The following is a 12,538-nucleotide window of genomic DNA, read 5'->3' on the forward strand; positions in this document are numbered from 1 at the left end:
AGTTGCTAAGTCCTGTCCAACTCTTTGTGACCCTGTGGACTGCAGCATGCCAGGCTCCTCTCTCTTTCACTATCTCCTAGAGTTTGCTCAAATTTATGTTCATTGAGTCGGTGATGCCATCCAACCATCTCATCCTCTGCCGTCCCCTTCTCCTCCTGCCTTCAGTCTTTCCCAGCATCAGGGTCTTCTCCGGTGAGTCAACTATTTGCATCTGGTGGCTAAAGAATTGAAGCTTCAGCATTACAGTAGTGGTTGCCTAGCGCTGGGAGTGAGGAAGAGGGTTGGAAGTGATGGGTAAAGAGCATGAGGTTTCTCTCTGGGGCGATGGAAATGCTCTAAAATTTTTGTGATGGTTGCACAACTCTGTGACTATACCAAACACCACCGAGTTGTACACTTTAAATGGATGAATCATATGCTTTGTGAATCGTATTTCAATAAGGCTGTGACCAAAAGCAATTAGGTTCTATTCTCATGATGAAATATCACATAACAAATGAAATGTGAGATTGTGAAGATCCTATTGACCCCCTGGCCCACAAGAGCCTGTTTTGATTTGTGTTGGCTCCTGCCTTTTCCAGTGTGTCTTCTTGCTTCTATTCATCGTTTAGACTCACCTTCTGCTACAACTTATTTTATTATTGGGCCTCACTCTAGGCTTGGCAACGACTTTTGGACTGAAATGCATGGCCTTGAAATTCATGAATATTTGGATTTGATTTCCTTTCTGGGCCATTCAAGAGCCTTGAGCAAGCCAACATAAACAGCGACTTTGCCTAAGGGACACACTGCATTCCTGACATCACTCTGTTGTATCCCTGCCCTGCCTAGGGACAGCCTAGGGCAAAGTCACACAGGTGCTCAGGGCACAACATTTAAGGAGGCAGCCACTCTCGGGAGTGCAAGTGCAGAGTCAGCCCCTGATTCAGTTTCTCTTTAAGAGAGAGGGCAAGAGGTGATCAAGTTAGAAAAATTTAAAGAGATACTCACTCTTAGATGTAGATCCTGCACTTGCAAGAACCTGAGAGTAAGTGCCTCCTTAAATGCTGGGCCTAGAGTGTCTCTGATCCCAGAAACCCAGAAGGTAACAAATCAGATATTGGACAAGCAGTGTGAATGTATGCAGTCAGTTAAAGATTTCTATTCCTTTGTTAACACCTCCACGATAATACTTTTTCAGCTAACAAATTAGGCACACTTAGCAATTTTCACTTTGTTAAAATTTAAAATCCCAAATTTAATCCTGTTTAATTGAGCAAACTTTATTTTAAGGTCATAGGAACAGGGCATGGTCAGCAGCACCAACATCTAATTTTTACTTTTGATAAAAATGCAAGAGATAAGATAGGTCCTTGGATAGTTCCTTAAAAGTATGTTTATCTTGCTAGGGCCATTGAAGAAATATATCACCCATCTCCTGACCTCACTTAAGGAATTGCAGATTGTTCCAATGGTCAGCTCCAGTTCCATAGAAACTGCCCACATATAATTTATACCAGAAGAGTAGAGCATGCAGGCTATCTCCTCAAATCACTTCCTTTTGTGAGAAAATATCTCTTCCATCCTACTTGGCTTTGGATGGGACTTCCTCTGGTGGTTCAATGGTTAAGAATCCACCTTCCAATGCAGGGGAATGTAGGTTCCATCCCTGGTTGGAGCACTAAGAGTCCACATGCCTTGCAGCCAAAATTCCAAAATATTTTTTAAAAAGACAAAATCAGAAACAATACTTGGTTTTAGTGTCATTTGGAATCTCACCCATTCCTGGCTTTAAGGATTATCATGTGACCTGGTCTGGCCAATCCCTATTGATTATATGCCTCTATCCAGAGGGCACATCCCGGAGCACAGAATCAACCAGAATCCTGCATGAAATCTGACATGTGCACCCAGTAGAAGTGGGGTAGACTCTCTTCCTGCAAGGTTCTCAAGCTTAAAGCTTATCTTTATGAGACCCTGTGAGCCAGCAGCTGCCCGTGGTCTTCCTTGCCACCGTGTTCTGCTGGAGAATAAAATCACTGGCAAGAAGAGCAGGGTCAAAAGACGGGGGTAGAGACTGGGTCCCGTGGTGTGCCAGCTGTGTCTGATTGTGGTATCCCTGGACTCTCACATAATGAGACACTTAGTTGGGGGTGGGAGTTTTGTTTTGCTTTGCTTGAGGCAATCTCAGTTGTATTTTTGTCCATTTAGATTGCAACTAAAGACAGCCTAGAGGAATAAGTAAATTGAGGTCAAGATCTTATTCATTCAGTATTTCTTTCATTAATTAATTAATTTGTTTTGCTGTGCTGGGCCTTCATTGCCACTCGGGCTTTTCTCCAGCTTTGTTACACAGCCTTCTCATTGTGGTGCCTTTGGTGCTTGGGCTTCAGTAGTTGCAGCTCCCAGGCTCTAGAGCACAGGCTCGATAGTTGTGGTGTATGGGCTGCCCTGCTCCGAGGCACATGGGATCTTCTTGGATCAGGGATCAAATCCATTTTTCCTGCATTGACAGGCAGATTCTTTACCACTGAACCACCAAGGAAGCCCCCATTCAGTATTTCTTATGCTCTGTCTTGCTTGACTCCTTCATTTTCTTTTCTTCTGCTTCCTGTATTTTCACCACCATCAGCATTCTCTTTCTTTCTCAACTCAGTAAGTCCCAGGCCAGGCTATATCTATGATCACCTAGGCCTTCTCTGAGGGATCATTAGAATATCTGGCTTCACACACGGGGTTCTGAATTCACAGTATTGTGATGTAAACACTAGCCTGTTCATTTCCTCCAATGAACTCTACTGCATAATTCCTCTGGAGAGAAAGTCATCAGCCATGATGATGCGTGGCTAAGGTTTTGAGGCTGTAACAATGTGATGACTGCTAGAATGTAGGTCTTTTCTACCCAGTATGTAGTTAATTGGCAATGACATTTATTAGCTGAAAGCATGCTTGGCAGAGCTATCTAATTCAGCATAAGTGTAAATAGAAGCAAAATATGTACCCCAAGAGTCTCTTGTAATTTTTATCTTTTCTTCCAAGATTTTTCAGTAGATTAACATACATTTGCTTGCTTCAATAGGAATGTGAAGATACACAGATGCATTTTTGAAGGAATGGAAATAAACGCTAAATGTTTGCAATGAATGTTTGAGAAGCCAGATCAGTAAACCCTCTCATTTAATGATCTCAAACAAACATAGATATTCTTATAGATCAATGAAAAAATCTTTCCTCTTTACATACAAAATGGATTTTCTTAAAGGCTATAAGATTTATTTAAACAACATTTAAGGCCACAACAGTCATAAGCTAAAAAAAAAAAAAACAAAAAAAAAAACTGTGTCATCTAATTATTCCTGAGCATAATGTGCTCAGTCCTGTGTGATTCTGTGACCCCATGGACTGTAACCCACTGGATGCCTCTGGCCGTGGAACTTTTAAGCAACAGTACTGGACTAGGTTGCCGTTTCTTCCTCCAGGGGATCTTCCCCACTGAGGGATCGAACCCACATCTCCTGTGCCTCCTGCTTTGCAGGCAGATTCCTTATCCGCTGAGCCATCAGGGAAGCATAATTAAAGATCTTAAATTTCCAAGAGAAAGGAGTGGACATTCTATCCCCGCCATTCTGCAGGAAGCACACATGGGTCTCTGGGGAAGGGACCAAGCAGGAGATTAGCTGTGAGTGAAGACTTAGCAAAGAGTCTTTTCATGGGGCCAGTTGACTAAGACTATTTGGCTAGATAAATGCTGAAAGCAGAGAAGTCAGTCAAAGGAACTGAGATTCTGAGTCAAAAGTAGGAAGAGAACCGACTGAATGACCTGGAATACCAAGCTAAGGATTGTGGAACTACTGGAGACTTTGGGGCCGGGTCTGATGTATGAACAGTAGTGTTTTAGCAAGATAAACCTGGCTGCAGAGAGCAGTAGATAACAGATGGACTGAAACGATGGGGGATGCATCAGAACTGGATGGGTCTGCATGGTCAGCTGAGTCAGGTACCACCAGGCTTGTGAGCCAGGGAACCCCTGAGCTCCATGGCATGAATTGCTGGCTTGTGTGAGAGACAGGTGAGATTGTGCTTGAGCCTCTGCAAATGGAAACGTGAACCAGAGAGGAAGGCAGCAAGATCTTTCTTCTCCAGCCCAATCCCGAAAACAGGACACAGGACTGCAAGCAGATCGCAGAAGAACTTCTTCTGGGAGGGACTTTGCAAGGATCTGAGGAACTGGGTGAAATATGATTAGGAAAGAGACCTCACCTTCCTCTTGGACCTGGTCACCAGCCACTGTTGAGAGGAGACTCGAGGTTGTGTGTGTATTGCAAGGAAGGGAACCCCTTCCGGGGCCTGAAACTGGACTCTTGCCTAACACTCAGAAATGAATTGTCTAAGGAGACACATGTGCTAACAAAGCAAGAGATTTTATTGGGAAAGGGTGTCCAGGTGGAGAGCACTAGGGTGAGGGAACCCAGGAGAACTGCTCCGCCATGTGGCTTGCAGTCTCGGGTTTCTTGGCCATGGGATTAGTTTCCAGGTTGCCTTTGGCCAATCATCCTGACTCAGAGTCCTTCCTGGTGGTGTATGCCTTGTTCAGCCAAGATGGATGCCAGAGACAAGGATTCTGGGAAGTGGTCAGACATGTGCCTCTTTTTTGACCTTTGCTGGAGTCTTCCAGTTGGTGGTGGCTTATTAGTTCCGTGTTCCTTACCAGGACCTCCTGTCGTAAAACAACTCATGCAAATGGTTACTATGGTGCCTGGCCAGGGTGGGCGGTTTCAGTCAGTGTGCTTCCCCTAACATGGGGGCTGATGACTATACATTCAAACGAATACAGAATTACAATTGGGTAGAATACAAAAGTGAATACCTATTTTGAATGAAATGAGAAGTTGCAGTAAATAAATAGCCAGCAAACATCACAAAATCCAGAGTAACAATATTTTATTAACTGCCTGATGTGTTTCTATAATGATTTTTTTTCTCAAGGTTTTTTTTTTTTTTTCCCCCCCCAGTTGTACACTCTTGTTGCCTTTTCAATCTGTCAACAACTTTATAATTGGATTCCCTGGTGATGCAGATGGTAAAGAATTTGCCTGTAATCCAGGCTGGATTCCTGTGTTAGAAAGATCCCCTGGAGAAGGAGATGGCTACCCATTCCAGTATTCTTGCCTGGTGAATTTCATGGACTGAGGAGCCTGGCGGCTGCAAAGGATCTCAAAGAATTCTCCTTGCTTTTTCAATCTGTTAACAACCTTTCATAGCATTTTCTACAGAAAGAAAAAAAAAATGAGTTACTTTCTGTTGTAACCTCATTGTACAAAATTAGTTTAAAAAAATATATCAATAGTTTAGGAAAGTTTCAGCTTCTCAAATCTTAACTGATAATGTCATATAAATTTTCAGAAGTGTTATCAAATTTGGGGATAGTTCTATAAAACATTAAATATGAGCTGTAAGAAATATTTTGGAGTATTTCAGCATAGTACTAGTTTGACTCAGTTGTGTCTGACTCTTTGAGACCCCATGGACTGTAGCCCACCAGGCTCCTCCCTCCATGGGATTCTCCAGGCAAGAATATTGGAGTGGGTTGCCATCTCCTTCTCCAGGGGATCTTCCCGACCCAGGGATCAAACCCCGGTCTCCTGCATTGCAGGCAGCTACTTTAACCTCTGAGCCACCAGGGAAGCATATTTCAGCATATCTAATCTATTAAATTATGATAAATATTTTTTGAATTGACACATTAGTAAGCTTGTCACAAACTATATATATTCCACTAAATGCAAATTAAATGTATCCCCAACTCACCTTCTCTTTAGAGGATCCCTAAGGTACCTACAGACTCCAGCATCACCTGACATTAGGGAAGTGTGACACAGAGACACAGGGGAAATTGAAGTAGAGACAGACAGCAATCTTAACTAACTGTTCTCAAAACATCTTAGTTTAGCAGATTTTCAAATACATATGACCATGTAAATACAAAGCTAGGATATCTCCAGTATCTTCAAAGGGTCTCTGCGCAAACAAAACTGTTTCATTAGCTTCACAGGGAAGCCATCTCTGGCCACAACTTTACTTGCCAGGAAGAAGGATGGCCAGCGATGAGATGATGGGATCAAGGAGCAGCAGAGCCACCCAGAGCAGACTCACAAAGAGGAATGTGTGACTCACCCACCAGAAATCCTGGGAGGGGCCTGTGGGTGGGTTGCAGTCCCAGCTATGCAGATGGAGATCAAGACAATGGCAGGTTTTATCATCATGAAAGTGAAGCTTGTAGAAACTCAAGATACAATCACGACAAACCCAGTGAGGCGTTAGAGTTGAAATCATCATTGTCATGGGCTTCCCAGGTGATGCTAGGGGCAAAGAACCCACCTGCCAATGTGGGAGACATAAGAGATGCAGGTTTGATCCCTGGGTTGGGAAGATCCCCTGAAGAAGGAAAAGGCAACCCACTCCAGTATTTTTGCCTGGAGAATCCCATAGACAGAAGCAAGCTACAGGGTCGCAAAGAACTGGACACAGCTGAAGCGACAGAGCATGCATGTACACAGCACTGTCACAAAGAAATGTTAGAAAGGACTAGGTTCATGTAACTGTGCAAACAAGAATATTTACAAGAGCTTTGGCTGAGCAGGGAGCAAGAGGAGGGCTGTTTCATTCTGGCATTGTGGAGAGGGTCATGGGTGAAAGCATCCTGGCTGCTGAACCCAGTCATTGGGGAAAAGCAGCTCTTGGGAAGAGTGGCCTCCCACATACTCCCTGATGGATTCTAAGTGCAGCCTGGGTCTGCCCTGTTCTTGGAGATCTGCCAGCCATTCCTCATGGCTGCTGTGCTCAGATGATGCTAAAGTGCGCTTGTGTCCCACAGCGAGTGACATAGAGCAATCTGGAGCCAGACTGACTGAGTTCCTGGCTCCTTCACTTACTATGGGGACTTTCAGAAAGTCAATTGGCATCTCTGAACCTCAGTTTCCACAGCTGTAAAATAAGGATAAAAGAGTATCAGGGCTGTCATGAGAATTAACTGAAGCAGTAAACATGGAGTCATTCAGTAACTGTTGCAACCATCTCTGAAGCTCTTGCTCTTCACATAAGCAACAACTCTGGGGTGTTTCCTGCAGGTCTGGCAGTGTTCTAGGCAGAACAGGTCTGGGACTTCATCAGTGCAGAGCTCAGGCTTCTGCTGGGTGAGTGTGTGTGTGTGTGTGTGTGCGTGCACACGCACTGGAGGGCAGGCTCTTCCTCTCCCTTTGGATGTGAGTGGGAAGGCAGAGAATAGACTGTTTGAGACAGCCATCTTATATCTGAGGGCAGCCATCTTACATCCAAGGGCAGCCATCTTATTTTTCTTATGTAAAGAACTGAGAATTGGGTTTTATATGGTTTACATAACAGGTTGCTAATTATTTAGTAAAGGTAGATATACACGCAATTCATGACCTTTTAGGGAAGGGTTACCTATACTTTTCTTGCATATCTGTGAAGATGTCTCTATTTCAATCATGTCAATTCAGATCAGATCAGTTGCTCAGTTGTATCCGACTCTTTGCGACCCCATGAATCACAGCACGCCAGGCCTCCCTGTCCATCACCAACTCCTGGAGTTCACTCAGACTCACATCCATCGAGTCAGTGATGCCATCCAGCCATCTCATCCTCTGTCATTCCCTTTTCCTCCTGCCCCCAATCCCTCCCAGCATCAGAGTCTTTTCCAATGAGCCAACTCTTCACATGAGGTGGCCAAAGTACTGGATCTATTGCAATTATGACGGTAGATCAGGATTTTAACAAAATGCCTGTTTAGTCCTTAAAAACAACTGGCACAACTATATAAAATTTAGAACAATCTTGTCTTTGTCATTGTTGTTCAGTCATTCAGTTGTGTCCAATTCTTTGCAACCCCATGGACTATAGCATGCCAACTTCCCTGCCCTTCACCATCTCCCAGAGTTTGCTCAAACTCATGTCCATTGAATTGGTGATGCCATCCAACCATCTCATCTTCTGTTGTCCCCTTCTGCTCCTGTCTTCAATCTTTCCCAGAATCAAGCTCTTTTCCAATGAGTTGGCTCTTCACATGAAGTGGCCAAAGTATTGGAGTCTCAGCATCAGTCCTTCCAATGAATATTAAGGGTTGATTTCCTTTAGAATTGACTGGTTTGATCTCCTTGCTGTCCAAGGGACTCTCAAGACTCTCTTTCATCATCACAGTTTGAAAGCATCAATTCTTCAGCACTCAACCTTCTTTGTAGTCCAACTCTCACATCCTTACATAACAACTGGAGAGACCATAGCTTTAACTCTATGAAACCTTGTTGGCAAAGTGATGTCTCTGCTTTTTAATATGCTGTCTAGGTTTGTCATAGCTTTTCTTCCAAGGAGCAAGCATCTTTTAATTTCAGTCAATGTCTGCAGTCAATGTCCACAGAGATTTTGGAGCCCAAGAGAATAAAGTCTGTCACTGTTTTTATTTTTTCCCCTATTTATTTTCCATGAAATATCAATAACCTCAATATGCAGATGACTCCATCCTCTGGCAGAGAGTGAAGTAGAACTAGAGCCTCTTAATGAAAGTGAAAGAGAAGACTAAAGAAGTTGGCTTAAAACTCAACATTCAGAAAACTAACATCATGGCATATGGTCCCATCACTTCATGGCAAATAGATGAGGAAGCAATGGAAACAGTGAGAGACTTTATTTTGGGGGGCTCCAAAATCACTGCAGATGATGACTGCAGCCATGAAATTAAAAGGTGCTCGCTCCTTGGAAGGAAAGTTATGACCAAACTAGACAGCATATTAAAAAGCAGAGACATTACTTTGCCAACAAAGCTCTGCCTAGTCAAAGCTATGGTTTTTCAAGTAGTCACATATGGTTGTGAGAGGTGGACTATAAAGAAAGCTGAGCGCTGAAGAATTGATGCTTTTGAACTGTGGTGTTGGAGAAGACTCTTGAGAGTCCCTTGAACTGCAAGGAGTTCCAACCAGTCAATCCTAAAAGAAGTCAGTCCTGATTATTCATTGGAAGGACTGATGCTGAAGCTGAAACTCCGATAGTTTGGCCACGTGATGTGAAGAACTGACTCATTGGAAAAGACCCTGATGCTGGGAAAGATTGAAGGAGGAGGAGACGGGAACAACAGAGGATGAGATGTTGGATGGCATCACCAACTCGATGGACGTGAGTTTGAGCAAGCTGTGGGAGTTGGTGATGGACAAGGAGGCCTGGTGTGCAACAGTCCATGGGGTCTCAGGGTCGGATGTGACTGAGCTACTAAACTGAACTGATTTTCCATGAAGTGATGGAACCAGATGCCATGATCTTCCTTTTTTGAATGTTGAGTTCTAAGCCAGCTTTTTCACTCCCCTGTTTCACCTTCATCAAGAGGCTGTTTAATTCCTTTTCACTTTCTGCCATTAGGGTGGTGTCATCTGCATATCTGAGGTTATTGATCCTGTCTTACTGTAATACAATACTTTATTATATTTAATACTTCAACCATTCCCCAAACACTTACTTAATAGTGACCTGCAGGAATGTTTTACATCAATGAACACTCGTAAGTCATCACTGCATATTTATGTTTGGGGCTACTTAGAACTTTCTGTTATTTCTCACTTTGCATTCATTTGCTCCATTTAATTTGGGAACCGAAGGCCAGTACCTGTTGAATGCTCTCAGTGGCCTGTACACTGACCTAGTTTCCCCAGCTGAAGGCAGTGCCAGGGGCATGACCGCTTCACAGACAGGGGCCTGAGAGGCGGCAAAGAGCTATAACTAGAGGGGTGGGCCTCCACCCCCAACCACCCCAGGGTCCTATCATCATCTTTGCCAGCAGCGCTAAGTGTCCCCAGCATCAGCAAGTGGGGTACTGTGCATCCAATATTACACTGACTGTCATACTGTTAGACAAACCTTTTATCAAGAGAGATTTCTCTTTCAATTGCAATATAGAATAAAGAATGCATAGTGTGTAATTGCCCAAGTATTCAGCAAAGGAACTTATATTTAAGTCAAGTCCAATAATTAAATGTAAACCCTTAAGACATATCTCCCGAAAGATGCTACTCTTTGTGCTATTCTGTGATTAACACACACGGATACACACAGACACATATTCTCGCTCTGAATATTGATGAAAGAAAGAAGGAATTAAGAATTCTGCCAGTAAACATTGTGTTTCCAAAGAGCTCAAAAAAAAACAAACAAACATTAAAACAACGTTTTCTAGCATTTGGCTTCATGTTTGTTTCTGAGAATCCATTAAGATTGCAAATGTGAGTGGATTCTGACTCGAGAGGCTACTTGGTGAAGTGTGTTTTCATTCATTTTGGAGTGATACTCGTCAAAATCACCTCCAGAAAATGACTTCCCAGAGACTGCCAAAGGAAAGAGCATTGTACAGCCTTTCTGAAGCATATTTTATGTTCAACAATCCTAACCTGGATGGCTGCTTTAGAAACAAACACAGCACAGTTGGGCATCGAACCTCCCGTTTCACTCAGCAGTCTCTGGTGAGAAAAGCTCAGGAGAGCGTTAGGACCTGGGGGACGCAGGACCACAGGTAAGGGGGCAGATGTCTGTGGGGAAGAACAGCAAAGCCCTGCTTCTCCTAAACTGATCAGCTCAGGACACCTGCTCCTTGATGATTGGCAAGTTCTCCCGAAACAAATGCCAGCCCTTCACACCAGAACCACGTATGCAACCCTGGGTTTATTTTTATAGCAAAACCAAAAGGCTGCCGCTGTTTGTTTGGCAGAATCCAGGCCAACAGAGCATTTGGCTTTGAGAAAAGTTAGGTAGTTTCTTCTTCAGCAGAGGGCTGTAAGGGTGGATAATGCTGCAGTGAATTGTCCCCTGGGCAGGGGCCAGTCCCCCCAAGTCCTGGCTAGCCCCTCAGGGGAGAAGGACCCCCAGGAGAAACAGCACCAAAGAGCAAATATCCCCCACGCAGGGACCACCAGGCCCATAGGCAGAGTCTTTGGAAGCCTCGAACAGACACGAGAGGTTTTCTTTTTAACTAGTTAAGTACTTGGCCTGCACCAGGTCTTGGTCTCGGCACACAGGACCTTTTTAGTTGTGGCGTCCAGGCTCTAGTTCCCTGACCAGGTTCAAACCCGGGCTCCCTGCATTGGGAACACGGACGCTTAGCCACTGGACAGCCAGGGAATTCCCACATGAGAGTTAGTCACCACTTCAATAATCTGCCTAAAAATAAACAAGTATGCTTTGCAGGAGAACATGTCCTGCATGGAACACTGGCTGTACCTGTGGAGCGTGGCTGAGACATGAGCCCTCCTTCTCCAGTCCTCAGGACCGGGTAGGGAAGAAGAGAGACAAATCCATAGGATTAGATAGTCAAATATGATCACGGAAACTGAAACTCTATCCTCTTCAGATCACTCACAAAGCCAACGATCGTATGCAGAGGTCTGAGAAGGTCTGCAGGGAAGAGCTAACCATTTCCAAACTTAGGTGACAAAGAAGCCCACGCTCGTGTCCTAAGGCTCTCAGGGTCGCAGGGTCACCTCAGATGGAAGTCCTGGTGTGGCCAGTCTGGGGTCCTTTCCTTTCCCTCCAGTTGACCTCCACGGACAGAGGCTTTGACACTGAAGGCTTTTCTGGCCATTCAAGGCACTAATAAACTTGAAGCAAATACTCAAAAACCCTACACAGGAAGCTATCTATAGTCAATATCTTGTAATGAACTATAATGGAAAAGAATATACATAGTACATTCTGTATATTCTTTTTAAGCATATACATAAGTATACAGTAATGGAATCGCTTTGTTGCACACCTGAAACGAACACAACATCGTAAATCACCTGTATTGCTGTTGTTTAAGTCGCTCAGTCGTGTCCGACTCTTGGAGACCCCAGGGACTCCTGCCTGCCAGGCTCCTCTGTCCATGGAATTCTCCAGGCAAGAGTACTGGAGTGGGTTTCCATTTTCTCCTCCAGGGAATCTTCCCAACCCAGGGATCAAACCCACATCTCCTTCATTGTGGGCAGATTCTTTACCACTGAGCCACCAGGAGAGCCAAATTACCTATACATTAATCAAAAAGAAAAAACTATACAATTCTATGTAAAGACTCCCTTGACAAAGTGAATACTCCTTTGGGAACACAGGTTTTCACCTCCTAAATTACATGTTTGCTCTAAAACAAACTGGCCCAGCTATTGCCGGCTGGCCACAAGGAGTATCATTTGCTTCTTCCTCGAAATGATGGAGTTGTGTCCTGGAAAGGGGCCCTTTTTGTCAACAGGGAGTATTTGACTTTTTTCATTCCTCTCGGCAAGCTGGGTCTCCCGGAGCCTCGGCATCGGCCTTGGTTCTGCGGAGGAGTCAAGGGCGCGTCCTCCACATAGTTCTAGCTGTGGGCGAAGCAAGAGGAAGGAGAGAGGAGAGGCTCACCTCCTCTTCTGGGTCACCCGAGGCGCCAGGTTCTGTATTCCTGATTCGGAGTGGGCGGGGGGCGGGGCGTGGCCTTGAGCCTCACTTTGAAAATGACGGCTGCCCTGAGCAAAGCAGCAGGCCGCGGTCTGAG

This window comes from Bos taurus, chromosome 3 (assembly GCF_002263795.3).
Source record: "Bos taurus isolate L1 Dominette 01449 registration number 42190680 breed Hereford chromosome 3, ARS-UCD2.0, whole genome shotgun sequence".
Taxonomy (NCBI): domain Eukaryota; kingdom Metazoa; phylum Chordata; class Mammalia; order Artiodactyla; family Bovidae; genus Bos; species Bos taurus.